The sequence below is a fragment of the Lotus japonicus genome, chromosome 4, assembly GCF_012489685.1.
Source record: "Lotus japonicus ecotype B-129 chromosome 4, LjGifu_v1.2".
NCBI classification, from domain to species: Eukaryota; Viridiplantae; Streptophyta; class Magnoliopsida; order Fabales; family Fabaceae; genus Lotus; species Lotus japonicus.
In genome coordinates this window covers 51869435-51882298 of record NC_080044.1, presented here as the reverse complement: position 1 = coordinate 51882298, position 12864 = coordinate 51869435, and positions in this window count along the sequence as shown.

Here is a 12864-nt window from a genome sequence, read left to right as displayed (position 1 = left end):
AAATTCATGGCCGGTCCCAACATTTTGGAGGCCCTGGGCAAATAATAAAAATGGACCCATAATAAAGAGAAATATCTCTTGGAGATACAATTGCCAGATACCGTTATATATTTAACGTTCAAAATTTCATCAAAATCATTATGTTGGTTCGTTTGGCAACTGACCTCTTGCAACCCGCCGAGGGGTCGTGTGTTCAAATCCAAGTAACGTGAACTTTGCTAAAGTCATTAATAACATTTTGAACATTAATTATTATAACTAAATTGTTTTTTTGGAAAAGTTTAATATGAATTTTTTTTGGGCCCTTCTTTTTAGAGGTCCTGGGCTGTGGGCCTGCTTGCACAGGCCCAGGGCCAGCCCTGAAGAAATTGCTGTAGAGAAACTTGGAATCTTGCAAGTGAGAATCATCACTCTAGTATAACTTGCATCAGCTACCAGCACAAAGTAGTAGTAGTACCTTGCAAGAAGGGGTCTCTCAGGCAGAAATGATGCATTAGTAAGTTGTCACTTGTTGTTAGAGAGAAACAACTAATAGTATGTTTGGATTGGTATTAGGCACACAATTCAAAATACGGTAATTTTGTATATGGGGTCACGCAATTCCACACTATCAATGACAAAGGACAGAGGCGTAACTTCCTAGTTAATCATGCATGCACGAAAGATATAAGCTTAAAGTGCTACTGAGTGTTACACCTAAAACATAAAGAACTTGAGTCCAATATATAGTCTTGGTCTCCCTCTTATTTCACGATACTAAGCAATGTGAGACTTCTCTAATTACATATTTTTAAAATTTTTTTATTTAACATATTGGGCGATGTGGGACTTGCTCTATCATTACAAATTTACAATCAACTCCAATAAAGGAGAAAATAATCACACTATCGTAACACTGTTTATGGTTTAGTAAGTAATCTAATCCGTAATTAAAGAAAATAAAACAATGTAAGAAAGTATTCATTATACAAAGATGAACAAAAGAGCATAATGAGATATTGATGATATTTTCATTTTGTGAAATGCTACTAACCACTGATACAAATATTGATAAAAAAAAATTGTGACATATTACTAGAATATTGATGCAAAGATATTATATATTTCAGTAATATGTCACAACATATTTGAATATATAATATCTAATAATATCACAACTGAATCAATATCTCAATAAAATATCACAAAAATCTTATCAATATATGTATCAACAGTTGCATAACGGGGATGTTGAATGGTGCCATACCACCCCCCTTACCCCCACCCCAATATGGAGATTGTCTATAGTTGGCATGGCAGGAGTTACCAAAAGTCATTGATTTAGAAGAGTCGTTGTGGAGTCTTCTTTTAAGTGCTATTCGTTTTCTGCCTGATGGGTTTATGGGTAGTGTATCTCATGATTCTCATCTCATCCTTGGTGCTAGGCTAATTAACGCTATTATAGCATCTCTAACTATCAATTATCACCTAATCCTTTTAAAAAAAATGAAGTTGCATTTTCGATTTTTAATAAGAAAATAAAAAGCAAGTGAAAAAACAAAGAAATAAAGAAATTTAATTTTATCCACAACCTACGGTAAATTATTTTTAGAAATACTTGATATATGTCATACGATTATGGTATCCGATTTTGAAAAAAATGGTATATACTAATTAAAAAGTAAAAACAAACTATGACTTAATGAACCACCAAACATTTTCTGGAATAGTGACCGGTAATTGGGCACAAATAGTGTTTACTGTTTAACCTCCAGCTAGGACTGCCGTTGATGTCTACATCACTACTTTGAAGCAGGAATCGTTACACCAACATTAGTTCATTTTCACATCTTCCTTTTTGTTCAGTTTCAACAACAACAAAAAAACATCTTCCTTTTTGTTGTAGCCACTCGTTCCACGATTGGAGAATATCTTGCTCTGATAGGATGGTGAGAATCAAGATTAGGGATTAAGTTGAGGACTGAATTCAGATTTTTATTTTCATTATCATGGACGGGGAAATGGAGATATATAGTCCAAGAGATATTTTGTCTGAAAACTAATGATTATTGATGAGGAATAAGTTTTAATGGGCAATAAAAAGAAATCGATGTATATGTTGATGCATGCAGCCTTTATTCCGACATCGGAAGAAATGAGGATGGTGAAAGCTAATGATTATTGATGAGGAATAAGTTTTAGGGCTCGTTTAGTGCGTTGTATTAGACATGATAGTATAAGTTTATACTCCAATATATTATGGATTTATCCATTGTTTGATGCTCACATTGTACTCTCTCCGTTCCTATTTAACTATCCGAGAAGAGAAGAAACACACATATTAAGGAGTGCAATTAATTTTGTTGGTTTTCATAAAAGTAGTATTTGTTTTTCATTTTTACCCTTTAGATTGCATTTTATCTTTCTTCATTTATTGTTCTGATAAGGGTATTAGTTGTAAAAACATCATTTAATGCTCTCTTGAAATGCTAAATGGACAGTTAAATAGGAACAAATTATGTTTTTCAAAGTGGACAGATAAAGAGGAACAGAGTGAGTATTTTGTAAGCTTATACATCAATCTCCTCTTATACATCAAAATGATGGATTTATTTAATCCACCCTAATGATGATGGATAAGGCACCACAACCACCGCCTCCACCACTACCACCAGCACCGACGCCGCCACCACCACCACCACCGTCGCCGTCACCACAACCGCCCTCCACCACCACCGCCTCCACCACTACCACTACCACTGTCGCCACCACCACTACCTTTGTTGCCACCACCAACACGCTCTAGTCATTGTTATTACAATTACCACCAGCCTCTACCACCACCGCTACCACCACCGCCCACCATCACCGCCACCACCGCCGCCATTACCGCCGTTTCCACCCTCTACCATCACCGTCGCCACTACCGCCACTGCCGCCGTGCCCACCCTCCACCGCTGTAACACCCCATTTTTTCGTTATTTGGTTATTTAGTATTTTATTTTAATTACCATTATGCTATATGGTAATTTGATGAATTATGTGATTTTATTAGATAATTAAGTGATTATGTGATATATGGAGTAAGTAAATTATTTAAATTATATATGGGTGATATATGTGATTATTATTTAAATCTTATGTGATATAGTATAAGATTTAGATAAATAAGGTTGTTAGGTTTTAGTGTGAGTAATTGAGAGTGGGGCCCATTAGTATAACTATTTAAGGGATACGAGTGAAATAGAAAAAAAAAGGGAAATCAGAATTTGAGAATCGGAGAAGTTAGCATAGAAGAGAACACGTGAAAAGCAAGAAGGAGAGGAGAAAAGAGAAGAAAACCTCAATTTTGATCTTCAAGAGGTAAGGGTTTGGATTCATGTTCTATGGATTAGTATGATAGTGGGTAATGATAGTAAGCTTGATTTAGGAACCCTAGGATGCATAAATTCTCAAATTGAAATAGTTAGGGTTTGATTTTAAGATGAATTTTGGGGTAGAAGATAGGCGCCCATGATGCGCAGGTTGTGCGCGGGAAGTTTACGAGCTCTTGAACCATTTTTCGAGCTGTGTTAATGACCGAGTTTGAAGAAGTAGTATTCATAAAAGTTGTAGCCCTATCTGTTATGAAACTTTTTCCACCGGTTTCACGTCATTCCGACGTCTGTAGCTCGAGTTATATGCGTTTTAGTGAGGATAGGTTAAGCTGTCTCGTTTCTCACAAACCTGTTAGTGTTAGATTTTTCCTGAATTTTGTACTTCGAATTTCGACTTGAAAATTTACAGGGATTTACAAAACGTATATAGGGAACCATGATAAAAATATTTGATTTTTCTGAGTGTATTTGAGGTATTTAAAAATTCGCCTAGGTTGCTGTACAGTTTATAACCGTTTGGAATAAAATGAGTCATTTTAGGTGCAAATGTTGTTTTCGAAAAAAGATGTGGTGTGCGCGCGTGTTGATGCGCAAGGTGCGGTGGCACGAGGCCATGGCGAGGTTTGCGCGCGAGGGAGGTGGCACATGTAGGTAGTGGTGCGTGCGGTAGCGCGCGCATGAGTGGGATGGCGTAGGGAGATGACGAGTTTTTGGGGGAAAAATTAGGAAAAATCTAGTTTTTGTATAATAGTTGCAGGATCTGTCATATATGAATTATATCTAATTTATATCTGCTTAATAGTTCATTATACGATTTCGTTTCTAAATTGATGTTATGTTTGAGATGCTAAGTTGTTGTGATTGCAAGTTGTATAATTGATAACATGTAATATGTGTTTTGTGCAACTGGTGATGAGGTGATGAATATGCTAAAATAATTAGGACTTGGAGATGGTCAGAATATGCATATGTTAGTTGAGTTTTGCACAATACACTGCATAGTTGTCAAGATGCAATGTTTGCTAGTTCTCGTGGAGGCTAGTGACTTGTCCCAAAACTGGAGTGGTTTTGAAGCCTAGAGCGAGGGATTTATTGGTGGTTATCTGTCTGGTGTGGACGCGGTGATACCGCTAAGGATAACAACTTTGGTACCAAAGGCATTTGCACGGGTCTCACTTGAGTCATATGTGTTAGGGAGTTGTTGAGGCTAATTAATGATAATTGTGATATTTTTTGAGATTTGATGTTGTGGTAATTGGAGACAATAATATTTGCTTACTTGGTGCTATGAATTATGGAGTATTGTCATAACTGTGAGATTGATTGATTATATTAAATTACATAATTTATTATTTGTTAGTGAAGTGTGAGGAATTTAGATGGAACACATATAAACTTTTACATTATTTATTATTATGCTTATTCATATGATATGAGTTCTCACCCTTCTGTTGGAATGATGTTCTATGCGACATCGCTCAGGTACCGAGGATAGTGGAGCTTCTCGCGAGGGTTAGTTGGAGGAGCTAGTCTTTCATTTATGGTTTAGTTAGGGGAGTCATGCTCTGTTATGTAACACCGGGGAAACGCTTAGTTTGTACCTTGATGTTAAGAGTTATTTTGTGAACTCTCTTATTTATTTTTGGATTATGTTTTATTTTGGAGTTGAAAAATAAATCCGTTGTGCTATGCATACGATATTATGACACTTAAGTTGGAAATTTAAATATTTATTATGAGCATGACAGGTGTTTTGATTTATGGTTTTGGAGAATAAGTGTGACACCCTCTGTGTTATGCATTTTACTCTGATTTAAACTATAATATTTATGTGGGGTTTAGAGGGTGTTACAACCGCCATCGCCGCCACCAACACTACCATCCACCACCACTATCACCACCATTGCCACTACCGCCACTACCACCACCGTCGTCACCGCCACCACCATCCACCACCACTGCCACCATCATCACCTTCCAATACGACCACTACCACACCATCAGTGTCGCCACCAAATTATACAGTGTATGACCTAACGCTGTATAGTATTATGATTTTAACATGCCTTATCCTATCAGGCCTTATACAATCTGGTCTTATACTATACAACATACCAAACGAGCCCTTATTTAGCAACAAAATGAAATCGATGTATGCATGGTTGTGTATAGTTATTTGGGAGTCTAAGGCGAAAATCATTTAGGGGCTTAAACTTAATATATCATATAAATTTTCAATTTTTTGTATTAATCTTCCAGCTTTTTGAGCTGTAAAATCATTTATCAGAGTTTTATAATCAAACAATTTTAACATTTCACTTTCAATAGACAAAATAGTTAACACATTCAATTTATCTTGTAACATTATTGACCTTAGATATAATTTAAGCAATTTTAATTTTGAAAAACTTCTTTCAGCAGTAGCGACCGTTATCGGAATTCTCATTAAAATTCTATAGACAATATTTACATTTGGAAAAGAATCTAATATGTTCTTATCGTGTCTCAATAGAATTAATTGATTAATCTATTATGTGTAAAAATACTCAATGTGGAAAGATTCTTCAGATGAATGCCCCTCACTACTAATATTTTCATCAAAATAAGGCTTTCTATGAATTTTGATGGCTATTTTTTGTGTGGATTCTAAAGTCAATGCAAATTAAATTTTCCTATGATTTTCCCTTTAACTTTGTTGTTCTATTTGTTTTAATATTTTCTTCCTAATAAATAGTTGACCATGTAAATTACTGTAGAGTAATTTTCCAATTTTTCCCTTGGATTTTGTTAAAAAAATTGGGGCATATAGGTAGAAAAAAATAAATTGAGGCCTTAGGCATGTGCCTTATTAGCGTTATGGCTTCTACGACCCTAGATGTATATGTTGATGCATGCAACCTTTACTTCGACCTTGGAAGAAATGAGGATGGTAAATTATTAGATTGAGATTTTAAAATAAAAGAAAAATATAAAATCTACTTAAACATTTAGCAGAAGGTCTGATCTTAAATAGTGCGTATAGTGAATGATTTGTTGAAAAAGTCTTATCCACTTAATGCAATCTAAGATACTTGAGTGATTAGTCTCATAGTTATCTACTGTGTGAATGATATAGTTTACACAAAAAGTTAAGATCGTCGGTTTTTTTGTTACAGAAAACTTTGATACGTTTGAGTCTAGTCACCAGCACGTGCCAAGGAATGCCTCTGGGACCACAATTTTCTTACCGATCGCCCACCGAAAACACAACCACATCGACAACAAGAATCAAACACACAACATTCTATAGGGAAATGTTATGTCCTTACGAATGAAGCCAACATATATTGAAATTCTGGCAACTCATAGGACATATGTTTTACCAGATGTCTAAGACATCTTATACAACATTACACAAATTACAACAAACAATTAAGCAAGTATAAAAACAGAAACACTGAAACCACACAAGAGAATGTTAACCCAGTTCGGTGCAATATCACATACGTCTGGAGGGTTTTCACCCGAGAAAGATAATCCACTATTATAGAGAAATTGTACACAAAGGTCTCAATAGAACTGTCCCAGTTCAACTACCTTTTCTACCTATCTCTAATCGTGGCTTATTACATTTGTCCTCCCCTTAAGTATGAGAGCCCCTCTCACTTTGTCACTCTCAATCACTGCCACTATGGATGTCAATGGGTACGGGTGGGCATGGATAGTATATACTCACCACCCGCTCCACACGTAAAAATTTATAACCGTACCCGCTCCATACTTCTTTTCTACATTTTTTTTGGGTCTAAGGGCTTCTTTTTACCATTACAATTGTAAAAGTTTACTTGAAAGAGAACTATAACCCAAACACAAATTCATTAGTTATTTAATATACATATATCTATATACATATAAAAGATATTTTAATATTTTATATATCGGGTGGGTATCCATGGGTATGGATACATCAATATCCGTACCCACCCCATTAATAAATGGATAGTGGAAATATCCATTAAATAAATCCGTGGATACCCATGGGCGTGGGTAATTTTACCCAGAGTGGGTTTTTATCCGCGGGTGTGGGTAATTTTGACATCCCTAACTGCCACAATGATTGAACTCTAACAAGAGTACAAAGACAGATCTCCAGATCACACAACTAACACAACTCTTAGCTTACAACAATGACATAAAGCTGTAAGAGAACACTCAATATGAACTCAATAAACCCTAATACAAAACACATGGTGAGCACCTATCAACTGGGTCTTAGGTCTTCATAAGTAGTAGTCTTCCAGGCCTTGTCTTCATTGGGCTTGAAAGAACACAGAGTCCACAAATAATTAACAGGAAGTTGTTTCAGAAACAAATTAGTAACAAATCAGCACAGAATCTTCAAACCGTGAATTAAGGTACAAACAAAATCTTCGATAATTAACTTCAAATCAAACCAATGTGAACCGGGTTTGACAACACCGAATATCTCTCTTGACGGCGCACATAAGCTTCCAACAATAACCTAATCTTGATCACAAAGTAATCAATACAAAGCTTCACAAAAACTGCCAAGTAACAAAACGTCTTCTAGGGACAAATGTCATAGCATTATGTTACAACATCTTGTCCAACAACTTGGCACACACATACATTAGCTAAAATGCAGACAATCATAACAAAGGAACAACAATCCCCCCTTTGTCAAATTTTAGCTAATATCAATCACTACCATAAAGCTCTTTAAACCAGCAGCACAAGAGCACCAGAACATACCAAGGTAGCAAGATAAATCATTACCCACAAACATAGCAATTATCAGCGGTTATACACAACCAAAGGTAATACTAAAACACACAGAATAAATCACAGTTCCACAATAGATAACCATAGCAGATAACTATAAGCAATCACCCTTCTCAGTAGACAAGCTGAACATGTAAGACTCGGATAATTTATGCGATTAATTAACTAGTTATTTATCGGTTTAATAGCGATAAACACTATTAAGCTTAAGTTGATGTGTTAATTGTGCCTTGTGTGTTTATATAAATGAGTGTATTATTAATAATATTATTTTTCTAAACAAATAAATAATAGAAAAGAAAAATTGAAAGTTTAGAAGAAAAGGAAAAAAAAAAAAAAGAAAGAAAGTCACGAAAGTGACTAAGACAGAAGAAGATATATAGACATATATGTCATCTAATAATAATATTTTTGTTAGAACTTCGTTTCTTGATCACTTAATTTTGCTCAAAGTGATCTTAGATTATACTATAGAATTCATCATAATTTTTGGAATAATGATTCATCTTCCTAATATTTTTTTTATAGCTCTATAAGTTAAATCCTACACTGTATGAATTAACACTAACCCTTTTACTTCATCTCTAAAGAGCCATTATTTTCGTTCCAATTCAGTGTTAGTATTCCTTGTTAGAAATCTTTTGAGAAAGTGTCATGTGCCAACTACTCACTCGAGAAAAGAATGACAATGCATGCCTTAGTCTATCACCATTTGACACAACCGAACTTTACGTTCCACCACCTGCTAGCTTTATGACTAAGGATAAGAACAAGTATCTAAGCATGGCACCTCATGCTTTGTTGCATGATATATATTAATATCCTTCCAGCTCTTGCTTGCTGCATGTGGGACGTGGCACCCATTGGCTCAATTGCTTCACACTTAAGCTTTGGACTCGAGGCCTATATATATGGAAGCAATCAAATAACTTTGCATATGAAGAAAACACTCGAGAGGTTACAGAGAAGTTTTAGCACTCACATAAATCACAATATATTGTTTTGAGTTAGTTTTTAGTGAAAATTCTTGAGTGTTTGTCTTGTGTGTGAGGGCATTCTTGAGTTTTGGGGAGCAGAAGCTAGGATCTTGAAGTTTAGCATTTTCGGAAGCAATTAATTTTCTAAGGTAAGGGTAACTCAGTATAGAGTGTCTTTGAGTCTTGCCTGCTTTTATCGCACTGCCTGCGTTTGAGATGAAGATGTTTATATTGATTGGCATTTGATTATGATTATTGTGCAGAACTGGGAAAATGTTTTCTGGAGGCTTCGGCCGAGTGAACTTATTGAGACGTGCGTCTCCGTTTTCTGAGAGGCTTCGGCCGTTTACTGGTTTCTGTCATTACTGTTCTCTATGTTGTTATCAATCTGATGTAGTATGCTTGTTGAAATTATGAATAACATGTGATTATTCTGACTTGACCCTTGGTTCGGGAATATTTACTGACTTGGCATATAGGGCTTAAGTTCAGTGGCAATCAGGAGGTGTGTCCTATGATTGTCCCGTCTTGTGTGACGTTTAAGTGGCGATCAGGAGGTGTGTCATATGATTGTCCCGTCTTGTGTGACGTTAAGTCGCGCAGGAGGTGTGTCCTATGATTGTCCCGTCATGTATGACGCTATAAGTGGCGATGAGGAGGTGTGTCCTATCATTGTCCCGTCTTGCGAGACGTTATTGATCGATCCATTTTTTGTAGCGGCATATAGTTGCATTATAGGGAACTAACATCTGACCCTATGTTGTTGAATTAAACTGTGAGTTTAATTACCATGTTTTGTAAATAAATTGCAATAGCATGCTTTTCTCTTTTTATGTGAAGTATTTGCATGGAGTTAACCCTTTCTGTTTGCTACTTGTTGTTTGGGCGCTTAACGCTATTAGGCGGTGAAGAGCCTTCCGGCGATGCTTAGCCATGTACGAGATGGAGGAGAGATAGTAAGCGGAAGAGTAGAGACGGAAGAAGTTGTTTAGTTTTCTCTTAGTAGGTTATGCTTTGAGTCTTCTTCATCTTCTAAAAACTCTGTTATTAAAACCTTGTTTTCGCCACTGTCTAAGTATGCGTATTTATTTTGAACCCTGCTTATGATATTGTAAAGGACTATTACTGTACGTCGGGAGCGAGTTGTTTAATTAAGGTTATGTTATGTTCCAAACCTCTGGTTGAAGTGTTTATTAAGCAAGTGACAGGTGTATTCGCTTTAGCGACAATGTGTTTAGTCCTTAAAAAAAAATTACCCTTGTGTTTAGGATTGCAAGATAGTCCTTATACTTGTCAGGTTACTAATGTGATTCCTCAGTTGAGAAATTGGGGCGTTATAGAACATATCAGTTACCACTGCATACCAGACACTACCAGAAACTACTGCAACTACACTTATAAGTTACCACTACATACCAGACAGGCAGACACTACCGGAAACTACTGCAACAGTACTACAACTACACTACTCCCCCTTATTAGCACAATTTGTCAAATGCTCAGTGAAGATCATATAAAGAAACTTATCTCGTAAAGTGAACCATAATAGCTAACCAAAGTGCACAATATGTATTGTAGAATTATTACAGACCATGAGAGAATCGGTCTTCAGCAAATACATCAAAACAAAAGAACCAGAAAACAACTTAAAGAGAAGCACTTGCAGTGGCAGAACTGGTAGAGCCAGTTACATTCTACTTTTCTTCTTCATCAGACTTTTCTTCTTCTTCTTCAGATTCTTCTTCTTCTTCTTCTCCAGCAGTTTCATATTGAGCTTCCTCTTCTTCAACGGCTGCATTCTCATCCCCAGCAATCTCAGCTTCCTCTTCAACCTCTTCTTCCTCAGCAGCAGCAAGAACCTCAGTCAGAGCCTTGATCAGCTGATCAACATTATGTTTCCTTACTTTGCAGGCCTGTATAGTCTCTTGTAGGGTGTTTGAAACTTCCTGTAATTCAGCCGCAATGTCCTCCTTGCTTGACCCAGGTGTCTTAGTACCACTAGCACTGACAGTTCCTCTAGCAGCAGATAACATAATGTCTGGAACATGTGGTTCAGCAAACAAGCGATAATCAAATTTCAGAGGTAGAGACTTCTTACATAGAGGTTCATCAGCCCTCAAAATGTTAGGGTGTTGTTGCAGAATCAACCCAGAGAGAAGATATGGAAACAGAATAGGCAGCTTCACAGCAAAAGATCCAACATGCTTGAGAGTCTGCTCATAGACAAGATTTCCAAAATCAAAAACACCTCCTGTGCCAATCAAGTAAAGCATTCAGGCTAGGGGTGGAGTCACTCCAGAGAGATGTTGAGTGGCCATCCAGTTTGCAGTGCCTATTTTGTAGAGCACAACATACTTAGCAGTCAGCTTGCCAGAGGGTATCAATCCTTTCTTTGGCCATTTCTTGACCAACTTCCCAGTGAGGGTGTTAGCAACCCTGTCCAAGTCAGGCTCCTCCTCAGTCACAACCTCAGGGCTTCTGCCCAAATAGTTATTTATCACTTCAGGAGAGAAATCAATGCATTTTCCTCTCACAAACACCTTTCTATACTCAACACTATCCTCATTATCACAATCAGAAGGAATATTTACAATGAATTCCCTCATCATTTGAATAAAGCACTTACCAAATCTAATAACAGTCTTCATTAACCTAGCCTGTTCAATAACAACAACGATCTCTGTGTAGCTTAAGGCTTCTTCACTTAACTCTCTTTCAACATCAATTCTTCTCTGAAAGACAAATTTTCATATCTGAGCAAACTCAGCAGAGTGGAAAGATACATTATCCATTGGGGCATCTGGGACATTCAAAGGAATTATCTTCCCCTTGACTCTATTCTTGGCAGTTGGTAGAGATGTTTGGGACATCTTGCTCAACATCTGGTTCAGAGTTAGTGTCAGAAACATGTTTCCTCTTTCTTCCAGCAGAGGCAGCAACCTTCTCCTCTTTCTTTTCTTTCTTTTTCTTCTTCTCAGGAACTTGGACCTGAGATGCTTTTGGAGTCTTGGGGGTCTGAACATCAGAACTCTTTTTCTTCTTATCTGCAACATTCTTGCTTGTAGAACCAGAAACCTTCATGCTTGCAAATTTCTTAATCAGTTCTTCATCACCAGATTCCTCTTTTAGAGGCAATCAACACTGGTTCCTTACCCTTTTTGGAAGAGGGTTCAGGAGATTTATGAGGGGGATCTCCACAAAGGGAGTCTTATCACTTGAAGAGTTAGAGGTTTCAGCATCAGAATCATCGCCCTTCTCAGCATCATATCCATGAGAGTTTTCTTCAAACCTAGAATCAAAACCACGATCTTCCTGTGATTCAACATGTGGTGCGACATCCTGTGCAGTAGCAGCATCAGCAAGAGTCTCCAACACATCATTGATAACTTGAGTTGTTTCTTCATTCAGAACCTCGTTTGGTTGATCATCAACAAGATGATCACTTAGCTTGGAATCGTTAGAGATATCCTGAGCATTTGAAGCCTTGTTGCCTCCTTTCTTGTGAGCCACATGTTTAATTCTCATGCTTCTTGTCCTCTTGGAAGGTCCAGAGGATTCTGGAGATGCAATCAGAGCAGAGGAGCGAGTCACCCTAGATGGTGTGGATGATGAAGTCTTCAATCCAAGAAATTTGACTACATGAACATTCTTAACAGGTTTGAGACCGGCAACGTTTTTCTTTCCTGATTCTTGAATCATGATTGTGAAGAACTTGAGAAAAGTACAAAAATAACCGTTAGAGGTTAGAG